General features: G+C 42.8%; 1 protein-coding gene and 1 long non-coding RNA gene across 3 annotated transcripts in view; one reads left to right on the forward strand and one right to left on the reverse strand.

The window, feature by feature from the left end:
* SHISA6 (shisa family member 6) overlaps positions 1 to 16,158 on the forward strand; it is a 321,052-nt gene that overhangs the window by 183,899 nt on the left and 120,995 nt on the right. The window lies entirely within an intron of this gene.
* The window catches only part of LOC129051013 (uncharacterized), a 174,333-nt gene that overhangs the window by 3,506 nt on the left and 154,669 nt on the right, over positions 1 to 16,158 (reverse strand). The window contains exon 2 of the long non-coding RNA XR_010137924.1: positions 1,651 to 1,736. This is a non-coding gene — a long non-coding RNA (uncharacterized LOC129051013). The remainder of the gene's footprint in view (positions 1 to 1,650; positions 1,737 to 16,158) is intronic.

Genomic DNA, 16,158 nt, shown 5'->3' on the forward strand with positions numbered 1-16,158 from the left:
GGGTGGTTGGAAACAAACCAGAAAGGTCACCCTTGTAGAAAATGAGAGCCCATTTCAATTTTAGTGGGAGGAAGTCACAAAGAGAACTGGATGGCCAATCTAGGTCATGCTCCCCTCTATCACTAAGTGCCTATGTGAGCACAGACACAGACTTCCCCTCCCTGGCCTTCAGCTTCCTCATCTTATAGTTAATAGGGTTGGCAGTAGTCATTCTACAACATCATTTCCATTTCCAGCTTTTGTTCCTCTGCCTTCGATTTTTCAGATAGCCACATTTTCAGACATTAAAAATGCCTTTTCACTAATAAAGAATTCCTTTGGCTTCAAGTGACAGAGAATTCAGCCCAAATTGGCTTAATTAAAGTGAAAAATTATTGGTTTATATAAGATGAAAACCTCAGGGCTACATCCAGTTTTAGGCACCACTAGATTTGGACCTCAAAAATACTACCATGAACCGCAGGTAGTTTTTAAAATCTTTTGCACCGTGTCTTTAGTTACATTGGCTTTCTTCGCGGACATCATGTGATAAGCCAGATGGTGGTTGTAGCCAGATGGCAATGGCAGCTCCAGACCTTAAATCCCCTAAGTTTTTTGTACTGCAAGAAAAGCAAAAATCTCTTCCCCTGCAGCCCCAGCGCAACACCCATTGTATCTCGTTAGCTTTGATAGAGTCCTAAGCCCAACACTGAACCACTCATTGTAGACAGGGGAGAGCTATGCACTGATCAACTTGAGCCTTGAACATGCTCCCACTGTGGAATGAGCACAAATTCACCTCAACCATATAAGCTAAGAGTAAGGGTGAGTGTTACCTCCCACAAGGAAACCAGGAAGTGATTACCAGAAAGAGGGTGCATGGATATTAGATGGCAAAAACAAATGTTCACCAACCAGCAAAAACGTGAGTGACCTTCCAAGAAGGACAGTCTAAGAATTTCAGTCTTTTTCTTAAATAATGACAGAAGGTGAAAGGGAAATCCTAAAAGTGCCAAGCATTCTAAGCATAGAAAGGGGCCATGTAAGAATAAATATCTATTAGCCACAATTCTAGCATTCATGAACTAGGCAGGAGCTTATGTAGCTTGAAAGGTGTAGTTTTAGAATCAGTCAAAGGCAGTTCTAATTGGAATGACAGAGAATAATCATGGCAAGTATGAACCATGTGATGTTCCTCAATAGCAAAAATGAAAAGTAAGTGCTTTAAGAGGAAGTTAAGTAGATTTGTAGAAGGTAAAGCATGATGTCTTAGCAAGAGATGATGGGTGCAGTACACACCTACAGAGATTGATGTTGTGTAAGGCAGACAACTTTGCCCGGAGCACCTCTGTCTGAAATAGAATATGAGAGTCTGTAAACCATTTATCATCACAGCACTGCAAGAAAATATTATATTTATTTTTGAACCACTCTCAAAACTTAATAAGTCTAGATAAATATCTTAATAAATTTAGAGTAAATAGGGATTTTTTACATGATCAGTGAGCAGCAAATATTTGTTGGATGTGACTCTCACAGTGTTAAATAATTCTGGAAGTTGGGGGGAGGGTACCACATGGAAAGTTGGGGAGGATTAGAAAGCCTTTCTCTATCCTTCCATCTTTATCCATTGACCCAGATATTCCAGATCTTCCACTTTCATTTTCTCACCTTCTCCATCTTGTTTTTCCACAACCCTTCTTTGCAGAAAACAACAACAACATCACATTGCCATCCTGTCTCCACCGCTGTAGGGACTGGAAAGACAAAACGAGAAACAACTTAGTGTTGTGTTTATAAATTATAAATGTGCCCCAGAACCCTGGGGATAATGCAAAACTTTTCTAAAGTTCCTCTCTGGTGCCTTTCAGTCAGAGACACCCAGAACAACCCCTCTTTCATATGTTTGTTGTTGTTGTTGTTGTTGTTGTTTTGAGACAGAGTCTCGCTCTGTTGCCCAGGCTGGAGTGCAGTGGCGCAATCTCGGCTCACTACAACCTCTGCCTCCCGGGTTCAAGCGATTATCCTGCCTCAGCCTCCAGAGTAGCTGGAACTACAGGCACCCACCACACCATCTGTCTAATTTTTTGTATTTTTAGTAGAGACAGGGTTTCACCATGTTGTCCAGGTTGGTCTTGAGCTCCTGACCTTGTGATCTACCCATCTCGGCCTCCCAAAGTGCTGGGATTACAGGTGTGAGCCACCGTGCCCGGCCCTTCCTCTTTCATATCTTTTCCTCTTCTCTTGTGCACTCCTCCACCTTCCAGCCCAAGCTTTATTCTGCCAGTTTCCATCCCAAGCTTTTATTCTGACACTCTCAGGCTGAACTGGCCAGTCCTGTCTCACCTTAGACCCTCACTGCTCAGGGTGAAACATCCTCAAGTTAATTAACTAATTCGTTAATTAATTAACTTAAAATATCCTCTGCACAACTTGCCTCTCATGGGCTGTGTTCATGACATTACTTAGGTGGATTAATATACTAAAGGACTTGCTTCCCGCAAAAGGTGAGTGGTATAAGGGTCAAAAGGAGGTGGAGAGGACAGAAAACCCAAATCCACCACATGAATAGAAAAAAAAAAAAACTTCACATGCAATGCCTGGCATGGATTCATGGCACCCTGTTCTTGGGTGGAGGCGAGGGGACAGCTCATAAATAGAGTTGAACTGAATTGTGACCATTCTTGGCTCCAGCTGCCCCTACTCTACTAATTTAGATGGAGTGTAATTGCTGGGACTAGAATAGCAACGAGAGAGTATAGATACTCACCAGACAAACACTCTGCCTGTAGAATGAAGCATGAAGTCTGAGATTAGTGACAGCTGACATCTATTAAGCACTTACCCATCTCCCAGCCACTGGGCTACACTCTTTACACTAGACTATGCCCATTTTACCCTCTCACATCTCAAGTTCTATTTCATCCCCTTTTACACACAGCAACGCTGAACACAGAGAGGTGAGTTAACTTTCCCAGAGACACACAGTTAATTAGTAATGGGACCAAGCTTGATGACAGAATCTGTGATTTTAAGCACCACACCAAATTGTCTCTGATCAAAGAACTGAAATGGAGATGAGAAATGTGGATGTGCTCAGTCTTTTATAACGGTGAAGGTCGAGTTCGGCATGAGGAAATTTGCAGTCAAAGGAGGAACACGTATGTCCTGAAAAGGCCCACTCTGAGCATGGCCACACCAGATTTAATGCAAGGTCTGTCCTTGTTTGAAGGAGGGAGGCTGAGTATGAGGACTGGGTGGTGACAGCAAGGTTGTCTCTTTAAGGCAGGGATATGTTCTACACATCTGTGGCTATGGCGCTAAGCAGAATGCTTGGCATTCAGTAGTGTTTGTATTAGTTATCTATTGCAGCATAACAAATTATTTCAAAACTTGGTAGCTTAAAGCAACACACATTTATGATTTCACCGCTTCTCTGGGTCAGGAATCTGGACATGGATTAGCTGTGTGCCTTTGGATCATGGTTTCCTACAGGGCTGCAATCACACAGTTGCTGGGGCTACAGTCTTCTGAAGGCTCAGCTGGGGCGGGATCCACTTTCTTTTTTTTTTTTTGAGACAGAGTTTTGCTCTGTCATCCAGGCTGGAGTGCAGTGGCGCGATCTCTGCTCACTGCAAGCTCCGCCTGCCAGGTTCACGCCATTCTCCTGCCTCAGCCTCCCAAGTAGCTGGGACTACAGGCACCCACCACCACGCCTGGTTAATTTTTTGTATTTTTAGTAGAGACGGTGTTTCACCATGTTAGCCAGGATGGTCTCGTCTGGATCTCCTGACCTCGTGATCCACCCGCCTCGGCCTCCCAAAGTGCTAGGATTACAGGCGTGAGCCACCGTGCCCGGCCAAGGGATCCACTTTCAAATCCACTCAGTGTTTGCTGGCAGGATCCAGTTCCTTGTGGGCTGTTGGACTGAGGATCTCAGTTCCTTACCAGTTGTTACCTGAACACTGCCCTCAGTTCCTTGCCACATGGGCCCCTCCAACGTGGCAGCTGCATCATCAGAGTGGTCAAGAGAGAGGGCCAGGTAGAGAGAATACAAAAAAGATGAAAGTCACGGTCTTTTATTACCTAATCTCAGAAGTGCCATCCCATCACTTTTACAAGTCACAAGGTACATTCAATGGGAGGGCATTTCACACAGGTGTTAATGTTAGGGGGAGAGAACCATAGGAGCCAGTTCAGAAAGTTTCATCCCATAGTGTTCAAAGTCCATCTGTCCAGTTGAACTTTTTACCCATTAAAATTCAAATATCCAGCCGGGCGCCATGGCTCTCACCTGTAATCCCAGCACTTTGGGAGGCCAAGGCAGGTGGATCACCTGAGGTTGGGATTTCAAGACCAGCCTGATCAACAATGGAGAAACCCCATCTCTATTTAAAAAAAAAAATTAGCCAGGCATGGTGGCGGATGCCTATAATCCCAGCTACTTGGGAGGCTGAGGCAGGAGAATCGCTTGAACCCGGGAGGCAGAGGTTGCAGTGAGCTGAGATCATGCCATTGCACTCCAGCCTGGGTGACAAGAGTGAAACTCCATCTCAAAAATAAATAAATAAATAAATAAATAAATAAATAAATAAATAAATAAATCAAATATCCCTCATAGGAATTGAAGAAAAAAAACCAATAAACTTTAAACTTTATCTGCATTTAGCCTTCAGGTTAAAAGTGATTATTACATCATGACCATCAAGATAGTTACCTACAACCAGGTATTTGAATAGGAAAAGGAAGAAAGGGAACTAACATTTGTCGATGACCCATTTTCTGTGGTAAATACTAGTAGATGCCCCAACGAAGGTATTATCTCCTCATTTTTGAGATGAGGAAACTGAGGATCACAGACTTCAGTAATTTGCTAAGTGTCACACAGCTAAGAAGAGTAAAGATTACAACCCAGAGTTTTTCTGACCCTAAAACTACATTCTTTCCATCGATTTTAGTCATTAGGGCCATTTGTTGAACGTTTCTGGTTCTCCCCACTCTGAGTCCGTAGGAGAACTGCAGTTTCTGGCCCTTTTGTGATTGGGCGAGGCCGTGAGACTGGTTGTGGCCCACGTGTCGTGAGTAGAATTGAAGTCTTACTTCCAGGACCAAGTGTTTTACCGCAAGACCCTTAAGAGGCCCCTGGCATGGCACCAGCAAAGTTTGAGTCTCTGAGGGACTATGATGAACAGATACTCCCATCCTGCCTTCTGCTAATCCACAGTGAACATGTAGCATGAACAAGAAATCAACTTTTGTTGTTTGGAGTCACAGGGGGTTTGAGGGTGTTTGTTACTCCAGCATAATCCACCCTATCCTGACTGATGTATCACTGAAGACGAAGGAGAAGGGAGTGAGGGAGTGTAGAGGCTGCCTCAAGAGAGCCCTATTTATGTCTTATGGAAGCATGTGGGCTCACCTTTACCTCGGCTGACCTGGGCTCCATGGTGTCTGCATACCAACGGACTTCTATTTCTGGATGCAGCTGGGCATAATAAGAACCAGAGGCACCTACAGCATTACTCAGAGGTAGGGTGTGAACCCCGTTGCCTCATTCATTCTGAACGCTTCTTACTTTGGAACAGCAAAGAACACAAACAGAGCAGTAGAAGTGTTATCCCTTCCCAAGCCTGTTCTGACACACATAGCACAGCACGAGGCTTTTGAAAGAGGCTTAACAGAAGCAGCATCCTCACATCAGAGCAGCTTGTTACAGAGGAGCCTTTGTGGCTGGAATGGGCATTTGCTAAGTTAGTCTCCCCTCACTGGGCTGGGGACTGGTTGACACAGGGCTGGGGTGCCAAGGTTTGGGATAATCTGGGGAGGGACTGAAGCATAGATTATGATGTCACCTGGCATGAGCTTCCCACACCTTCTTCCATTGGAGAGATGGGATTCTCTTCTCATGTCCTCCCTGAGTCATCAGCCCAGCAGCTTGTTCTTCTGGTTGTTCATGTCTCCCCACTCTCCTCCATACCACTGAGGATTGTACTTCCTCGCTGCTGCTCACTGTCCAGAATTCCTAGGTGGATACAGTCCCCTTGGTAGACAGCTGCACCCTCCACACAGGAAACAGCAGAGAGGGGAGTGTGGAGCAGGAAGAGCTGCCCTTTATGGCTCTGTCCCTCTTACCCACACCCACCACCACCACACAGGTTTGTGTGGCTGCCTTAGACTTTGCTCAAAGATGAAGGTATACCAACTGAGTAAAAGATGTAATATTTTCAACTGCATACTAAATCTAGCTTTTCCCATGGTCCAAGGAGGAAGCATCCTTCTAGAGGAAATGATATTGCGGACACTGCCAGCTGCTAATTTTGTTTCTTTAATCTCTTAAGTCCAAGATATTTTTCAGATCCATTCCTTCTTCAAACTTCCAGCATGTGAATTGGTACCCACGTTTCAGAAAACCCCACTGTAGCGATTGATCTTGTCCAAGAGCTATCCGTTCCTTGTTTCTCCAACAGCAGGTTTCCTTAAACCTAAGTTATTCAGTCTACAAACACACCCGGGCATGGGGTACCCTTGAAAGGCAGACTTAGGTGTTCTAAGTTAAAAACACAACAAAAAGAAAACAAAAACAAAAACAGAGTAGCTCTTCCTTGGGCTCACCTGTGTTTTGGCTTCCACCTATGACAGCACTTGAAGAATTGATTCTGTTGCCAAGAAAAGTTGAAACATCACTGGCCTTTCCAACCACCCCCACACTCCCATTATATAGATGTAACAAACTGAGGTCAAATGCCTTGCCATTAGCAGAGTGCTCTTCAGGTACACTAGAATCCTAAAAGCAAATTTGCTTGTAAGAGGGAACAAAAAGTTTCAAACTCACCCTGAAGGTTTATAAAACCAATATTGGGTTCTTCCATGAAAATGGAAGTTGAGAGATCAGAGAAGAAAGGATAAAAGCATTGAGGTGGTGGTGGAAGAATGGTTTATTGAGAGGAAGCCACAAGGATTAAAAATAAAAATGGGTTTCTGTGACTTCATACTTCTGCATATGATGGGTTCTGCTGTGGGCCATGAGCTTTTCTCTTGGAACTCTTGATAGGGTGGACTCCTCTGAGTCAGTGAGAATGGGATAGTTGAATCAACAGTCAAAACACTCAGTTATCTGTAAGTTCTGCTTTGCTGCCATGATGTTAACACTCAGCCTACTTCATTGAAAGTCCTATAAAGAAAGTCTGAGTTGAATGAGGCACAGGGCTGAGTGCCATCTAAACCCTAGGGCCACTGCATCTGAAATATATGTTCTATATGGGCAGTTATAGAGAATATTTGATCTGTTACAGTTATTTAGCTTCAAGCAATGGTAACTGACGCTGCCTAACTTAAGTAGAGAAGGAATTTATTGGGAGGACATAGAATAACTCATAAAAACTAAAGGGAGAAACCACTTTATCTATGTCAGTCCATTTGCTGATTAATGGACAAATAAAATATACTACATTCATACAGTAACATTTGTCTATCCATAAAAAGAATGAAGTACCAACACATGCTACAACAGACATAAAGCTTGAACACATTATGCAAAGTGAAAGAAGCCAGTGTTGTATTTTTAAAAAAACACATATTTTATGATTCCATTCGTATGAAATATCCAGAATAGGCAAATCTATAGAAACAGAAAGTAGATTATTGGTTGCCTGGGGCTGGAGAGCAGGAGGAAATGGGGAGTGACGGCTGATGGGTACAGAGTTTCTTTGTGGGTGATGAAAATGTTCTAAATTTGATTGTGGTAACAGTTGCACAACTCTGTGAATATACTAAAAACCATTGAATCATACACTTCAAATGAGTGAATTGTATGACATGTGAATTGTATCTCAATACAGCTATTATTTTTTTTTTAGTATACTTAAAGTTCTGGGGTACATGTGCAGAATGTGCAGGTTTGTTACATAGGTATACATGTGCCATGGTGGTTTGCTGCACCCATCAACCCGTCATCTACATTAGATAGTTCTTCTAATGCTATCCCTCCCCTAGCCCCCGACCCACTGACAGGCCCTAGTGTGTGATGTTCCCCTCCTTGTGTACATGTGTTCTCATTGTTCAACTCCCACTTATGAGTGAGAACATGTGGTGTTTGGTTTTTTGTTCCTGTGTTAGTTTGCTGAGAATGATGGTTTCCAGCTTCATCCATGTCCCTGCAAAGGACATGAACTCATCCTTTTTTATGGCTGCATAGTATTCCATGGTGTATTTGTGCTACATTTTCTTTATCCAGGCTGTCATTGATGGGCATTTGGGTTGGTTCCAAGTCTTTGCTATTGTGAACAGTGCCATAATAAACATACATGTGCATGTTCAGCCATTGTGGAAGACAGCATAATGTTTCCTCAAGGATCTGGACCTAGAAATGCCATCTGACCCAGAAATCCCATTACTGGGTATATACCCAGCTGTTATATATTTTTTAAAAAGTTTACATTCAGAAAACCTTCAAAAAATGAACTAAAATCCTGGCTTAGAAACATTCAGGACCCTGGATACTCTAGAGAATCCACTTGTAAGAGAGACCTGATGGATTGAATGACATTCACCCATCCTTGTTCCACTGTTTGCTTACTCCATTCAAGATGCAAAGCCCCAGGAGAACATCCTAGGAACTTTACCTGGGGATCTGCCATCCAAACAAGACTGCACCAAAGGAAAAATAGGTAATTTCCCAAGATGAAATCAAGAGGTTGTTTTCAAAGAAGGAAAAATGGTTGTGAGAGGTCAGAATCAGTGCACATTGCCCCCAGCATGCCTAGAACCACATGCGGTATATCCCAGGACACTCCTTGTTTGGAAACATTTTTTCTTTTCTTTTCTTTTTTTGAGACTGTGTCTCGATCTGTCACCCAGGCCAGAGTGCAGTAGCACAATCTCGGCTCATTGCAATCTCTGCCTCTTGGGTTCAGGTGATTCTCCCACCTCAGCCTCCTGAGTAGCTGGGATTACAGATGTGTGCCACCACACCCAGCTGGTTTTTGTATTTTTAGTAGAGACGGGCTTTCACTGTGTTGGCCCAGACTGGTCTTGAACTCCTGACGTCGTGATCTCAGTCTCCCAAAGTGCTGAGATTACAGGCGTGAGCCACCGCGCCTGGCTGGCAACACTTTTTCTAATCACCTGGGTTAAATATTTTTCCTCCCTAATTTTCTCACAAATCTGTGTTATTTTCATATTTGGAGTGGTGTCTAATACCAATGCACGCTGACCTTGGCATGATCTCCCCAGCCATTTGACGGCCCCTAAAATCAATTACTTTTACAGGTTTATAAAGATAGCATTCCCATGTTTCTGAGCATAAAACAAGAGGTGCAACTAAGTTTAGACAAATTCTTTTTTAGTTTTTTCAGGTGTCCCTTGTGTCACATTTAGAGTTTTTCTCTAGGTACAAAAGAGACTTATATAAGACATATAAGTTTTATGTGTTATGTAACTGGTACCTATTACCATTTTCTCTTATGTTTTAAGATGTTTCTGTCCAACACACTGTTCTAGTCTCTATCATCTAGTGTATTTAAATGGTCTTTGAATCTGAAATGCAAAGAAATATCCAAAGCAGAGGACAGGGAAGGGAGAATGTATTACCACATTTCTAAATCTTCCTACCTTATCCTATTTCACGGGTTTTAGAGATTGGCAAACAGTTAAAAGTTGTTGAAAGAGGCACTGGCATGGACTAAATGTATCCCCTCAAAATTCATATATTGAAGTCCTAACCCAAAAAGTGATGGTATTAAGAGATGAGAACTTTGGGAGATAATTAGGGTTAGATGAGGTCACAAGTGTGGGGCCCTAACAATGGGATTAGTGTCTTTAAAAAAGAGGCTTGAGAGCTTATGAGTGAGGTCTCTGTCTCTCTTTCTGTCTCTCTTTCTGTTTCTCTCTCTCTCTCTCTTTTTTTAACCATAAGAATTTGTTAGAAGTTAAAAGGGAAAAACATTCTTTTTGCTGAATAATATCACATTATATTTAACTTAAAGATTATTAACTTTTTGAATATCAAAAATTGAAGCTGCTGGGAATCACATTTACTTGTAGGTCCCTAAATAGTCCTGAGGTCTGAATAGGAAAATATCTTTTATAAACTATAACAAAACTCTCACCTCAAAATAAAATACTATGAAATTTACACAATTATATCTATCCTCAGTATCTGTACAGTACCCATAAACCTACTAGATTTTTAGAAATGACAATGTAAATAGGTTTAGATTCAGAAAACAGAGCTTATACTAAGCGGACCTAACTTGAAACCTGGCACCCTGTGCAGGAATCTGTTCAATCCTTAGAACAGTCACAAAGTCATCTTTGTTAAAAACACAGGTCCTTGGACACCCCCAAATGCCAGACAGAACAAAGAGAATTCCAGTACCTTGGTTTTTACTGTTCATCTGAAGGGGGTATCATTTTCAAATTCCTTCGGATGCCCCAAAGGCTCATGGGGTTGCTGGTCATATTTCTGGGCCTGTCATAGCCTTTTGCAGTTTTCATCAAGTGTATCCATAGCTGTGCAGTTCTAAACCAGCTTCTAGAACTTTTGCTCAAAAACTGGTGTTAAGGTGCCTCCATGCTTACCTCCCAAAACTTCATAAAGCATCAGGCCAACATGAATCATTGCTTTACCTGATGGATGGCTTTCTTTTTGTTTTTCCTTTTTATTTAAAAACAACAGAAGGATGTAGTATTATGACAAAACTATTTCCCTCAAAAAACAAACTGTGTTAGCATTGATTGGAGTATCTAATACATAGGCAGACTTGGGGAAACACCAGAGCTTCTCAGGATAGCTGTTGATTCTGAGGGTAACCTGCAACCGAATGTCAAGGGCCATAGGCTGAATGCCTGGGGAGCTCTTCCAGGCGGAAAGAATCCTCTTGGGTCTGGGCCCTCTCTTTCTTTCTCTCTCTCTCCCCCTCCCCTTGCACTTTCAAAGAGAAGGTCATGTGGGTACACAGCAAGATGGCAGTCTATACATGCCAAGAGAAGATGCCTCAGAATGAAACCTGTCTTTGCTGGTATCTTGATCTTGGACTTCCAGGCTTCCAGAACTGGGAGAAAATAAATTCCTTTTGTTTCAGCTACCCAGTCTGGTATTTCATTATGACTGCCCAAGCAAACTAATACAGACACTGGCTTGTACCTTTCTGTTTATATATCCATGTGGTTTTCTGTCAGCCGTACAGTTATATTATTCTCTTGGAAATATTAACTCACAGTTACTTATGGATTTCTGACTCCACCACATCCCTATTCTTTATCAGATCTCTATTATTCACTTTAACAGCTTCCCTTTATTTCTTCTTGATTGTACTCATACTAATCGATTTAACTACTTGTTTAATGTGCTTTTTCTGCTCGACTTTAAACACCATGAGGGGAGGCACTCTCATGAACTTCGCTATATCTTCAGGGCTGATCACAGTAGACACTGAGAAATAGTTGTTGAATGTATAAACACATGGATGAATCCCAATGCTAGTGAATATTACTTATCAATAACTTACTTTACTTAGTTGTTTTAGTAAAGCATTCTATTTTAGACTTTTGAAGAACCTAATAGAGTGGTAAAATTCTATCTTTAACTCAGCGATACCCTTATTGGAAATGTGGCTTTTTCAACCAAAAGGCAAAGCTCATCAATGGCTGTCTAAATTATGGCTACCACCCAACTAAAGCTAAAAGGCCTGGGAGAAAAATCATTATCATTAGGCTCCTGTGTATATCACGTGTTGCTTAATAGTGGCTGTCTTAGCCCATTCCCTTGAAAGCAGAGGATGAGGGAGAGACATGGGTGCAGAAAGCTTATTCCAAGGAAGGAATGAGGGACGGGGAGATGCAAGAGTGAGAAGGAAAGAGACAAAGATAATATAGGGTTGCATTGCCAAGGTTGTTGCTGTAGACAACAGGTCTTGAATGAGCCGTGACCTCTGGAAAGTGCGCAGAATTTAACTGATGCCCTGAAGGATGAGAGGCTGTTCACCTCCCTGTTGCTGAGAATTCTGAGAATTGCCCCAGGACCATTCACTTTCAGACTTCCAGGCTGCCTTTGGATGAGGACTGAGAGGACTCCCAGGGATTTGAGAGTGAGGCATAAACAGGAAATAAACACAGAACATTCTCGAAGTGGATCACGGGTCAGCATAAGCCTACACTTGCAGGAACTGTCCCCTCATAACAGTGTCTGAAATCAGAAGTGGGATATCACAAGTGCCTGCTACTGTGATGAACTTCAGTGCAGCCTTTTTCATTTTTGCAGTAACACATTTTCTTTGCCCTTTATCCCAGGTTCAAGTTGTTGATAAACTTGTTCTCTGTTCCATGAGCATGCTTGGCATGGAGGGATGGAACAGCGAGTAGGGCTCTTTAGCAGTCAGATAGGAAGATTCCCCAAATAAGTAGCAAAACAATCTGTTATTTTTCCAAGTCCTCAAAACAGAGCTCCTCAGGCACATTGCACTCCAGTGCTTACATGGTTCTTTAATGCCATGTGTTTCTCTGACTCATTTTCTTATTCCATTGCATGTATCCCAATGCGTAAAAGGTTCTTGTAAGCAGGTGTAGTGGTGGTTTTGGTTTGAAGAGCAACCAACACAGCCTAGGTATCCCTGGGGAGATTGACCAGAGTCTCTTCAACATTGGGGCTGCAGCTAGGGCCACTGCTGATGAAGGTGGGGCTGGTGATGATGATGTTGGAGATAGCGATCAGATGACTCCAACCGTAATGTCACTGCTTATGGTGACGTTTTGAGCCTTGGCAGGTTGAGTCAGGGTGGATAAAGATTTATGCCAGACTTATTGTCCACCCCTTCTCCAAGATTGTCTCATACTACCCTGCCCGCTGAGGGCCAGTGCTGTTCATTGCCCATTGCTATATCACTCATTCCCTTCTTGGTACAGGACAGATGCTTGGTACATGGATTTTGTTTAATTCTTAATTATTTCATGACTTGTTTTGGCCCAAGCATTATTTTCACAAACTAAACTATTCTGACCATGTTTGCATCCTGACTCTTCTCCAAACATTAAACATCAAATTATGTTTAAAAACCTAGAGTGCTTCATTAGTAACTGTATTAGTTTGCCAGGGCTGCCATAATAAAATAACACAGAAACTGGGCACAAAATAACACAGACTGGGGGAGCTTAAGCAACAGAAACCTATTTTCTCACACTTCTGGAGGCTGAAAGTTCAAGATCACTGTGCCAGCAGTGTTGATGTCTGGGGAGGTCTCTCTTCCTTACCTGCAGACAGCCACCTTCTTGCTGTGTGCTCCCCTGGCCTTTCCTCTGTGCTGGGAGGCAGACAGAGAGAGAGAGAAAGAGAGTACAGTAGCTCTGTGTCTTATAAGGGCACCAGTCCTATCAAATTTTCCTACCCTTATAACCTCATTTAACCTTAATTACCTCCTTAAAAGCCCTATCTCCAAATATAGTTACATTGGCAGTTAGGGCTTCAACATGTGAATTTTGAGGGGGCATAATTCAGTCCATAACGATAACCTTATGGAGTGAACTCACTCTATTTTAAAGACATTGTTCATGAATCCTGTTGGAAAGCAATGGGCTAGAGTATGACTCACCTTTAGGGATCTAAGTCACAGATGATGAGGTAGGAGTTATGGCAAGGTTGGGTTCCCCTAAGATGAAGATTCATGTGCAGCTGATTTATAGCAAGTCTCAGGGGAGACTGGTAAGGGAATAGGGGAAGCAGAGCAAGGATGAAGGGCAGGGAAAGAGACGGGAAATAAATATAAAGATTCAGGCAGTGGCCCCAAGGACTGATATTACAGGGGGTTCTGGGGAGTTAATTACACCTCAGAGTTGTGTGACCTGGGGGCTGGGCTCTCCTACTCCTGTACCTGTCAGTCATTGGCTAAGGGTATGCCTGAGGGACATAAATTTCCAAGCATTTTCAGTTTTTTACACCCAAGAAAATCCTTCAAAGAAGAAAGGCACATTTGTGCATTGGAGAAGAAAGCACATGTAACCTCAAAGAAGAATGCATAGACGCGGTCGAGGGGGTCAGAGGACTCTGGGTGAGTCATCGATAGTGTCCACTTCAGAATGCTAGAATAAGGTACATCTACGGGTTGGGGGGCAGTTGGCACAGGGGCCAGCCTTCTGAGCAGCACTTAGCCCTCCCCCAAGCCATGCCACTCAGATAGTAACATCAGAAAGCCCTAGCATGCAGCAGTGAAGAATCACAGACTTCACGCGTGGAAGCTTCAAAAACTAATGGCTTCTTAGACTTCTGGGGGAAAAATGGGTACCCTGGAGTCCAGCATTTCCAAGTTGAATCATGAATTTACAACTTACTAATTGTGCGACCTTAAGCAACTGACACCATCACTCAAGTTAAGTAACTTAAGTCCAACTACTTCTAAATGCCATCTACAAGATGGAGACATCAAATAAATAAAGCAGGTAAAAAAAATTACCCTGCATTTAGTAGCACTTAAGAAACATAAGTTCTTCCTTCCACCGTCTTTTTCCCTTTCTTCTGAGTAATCACATGCTTGCTTCTGAAAACATCTGAATGCAACTGTTCCTCTTCCTGTCTCTCTTTTGGTCTGGTGCTTTTAGCGCTTTGGGGAGAGAGTTTTATGGTCTTGATGACAGCTTTCCTTTCGTGTTTTTTGTCCCTTTATTGAGAAGAGAGGACATTCACTCTCTATTTTAATTTGCAACATACTATGGGGATGGACCCTAATTGCACTTTGGTGGAGGAAAGGGAAAGACAACCCAGGTGGGGAATAGCAGGGTGCACCCCCAAATAAACAGGAGGCAGCCTGAGGGTCCTGGGTCTGCTAACACGGTTAATTCAATTCAGTCATTCATTCACTTATTCCATATTTATCTAGAATCTGCTTAGTGCTGAGCACTGTACTAGGTCCCCAAGAAACAAGAAAGACCAAAATGAGGACACTGCACTACAGGTATTTCCTGTCTGTTAGAGGCTGTGGGAAATGTAAAGAAGTGCAGACACAGAAGATTGGTAGGACTCAGAAGCAAATGTTTGCTACTTCATAATTCGCATCAAACTTTAGCCAACAATGAAAGCCATCCAGTGACTTTTAGAGTTTCTTGGAGAGTAGAGGGGATATAAAGGAAGTATAGAGGAAAATCCAATTTGTAACAAGAGAACATACCAGTCCTCAATTCCTGCTTTCACCTTTGACCTTGCTCCTCCATGCATTTTTGCTGCATCTGGCCTTGCCCCAGGAGTGAATGAAGAACCAGGGGAATATGGGAGAGAGAATGGGGATTCTCTATTTGGATCCAAATAGCCTTGGGGCTAACTCTTAGTCTATCACTTGCCTGTCTACAGGTTTGGACAAGCCCTCATTTCTCTAAGCATCCATTTGCTCATCTACATTGTATGATGGATCATCCAATGTAGATGAGCAAATGGATGCTTAGAGAAATTAAATCGGGGATAATTTAGGACAAGTAATAGCCACATAATGCATGGAGACTCTTGTTATTCTTACTGCCACAACCACTACCACAACCTCTGCGACCTCTGCTATCACTGGCCTGCTTCCAACGTTCAAATGGAGTTAATAATAGGAGATGTGGGTTTGGCCCCTTGCTACTGCAGACACTCCCAGCTGTGCTCTTCTTACAGCTCCATTGAGAGATGGGAGAGAGGAGGTGAGATAAAGATAGCCTGGGACCAAGAGAAATGGCTGAGCAAGAAGAAAGGAGGGAGGAAGGTAAAGACTTGGTGAAGTAGAGAGGACATCCATGGAAATGAGAAGAGAGAGGAAGGAAGGAAGAAGAAAAAGAAGTTAGTCACTCACTGCCATCTTCTCACACAGCTTCAGCCTCTCCTGAGGAACAACAACAAAAAAAACCTTCTTCCCTCCATGACTTCAACTCCAGGCCCATCTCAGGCCCTTTTCAGTTCCTCTGCTGTCAGGAAGCCAGGCTAAAGGCATAGACTGGGGCAGTCCAAAGGCTGATTTCTCTGAAACAGCCAACACACGGTAAACAAAATCAGGAGAGCAGACAGAACAGATTTCAAACCACCCGCAATGGGAGGGTTTGAAAATAGAAGACTGTGGGGATAGAAGTGTGAATCTGCTTCATTTTTAAGGTGAGACTGGACATTCTAGAACCATCAGAACATGAATCTACTTGGATGATTTAGCATAAGGAAGGTGTGAAACCATC

This window comes from Pongo abelii, chromosome 19 (genome assembly GCF_028885655.2).
Source record: "Pongo abelii isolate AG06213 chromosome 19, NHGRI_mPonAbe1-v2.0_pri, whole genome shotgun sequence".
In the NCBI taxonomy this organism is placed as follows: Eukaryota; Metazoa; Chordata; class Mammalia; order Primates; family Hominidae; genus Pongo; species Pongo abelii.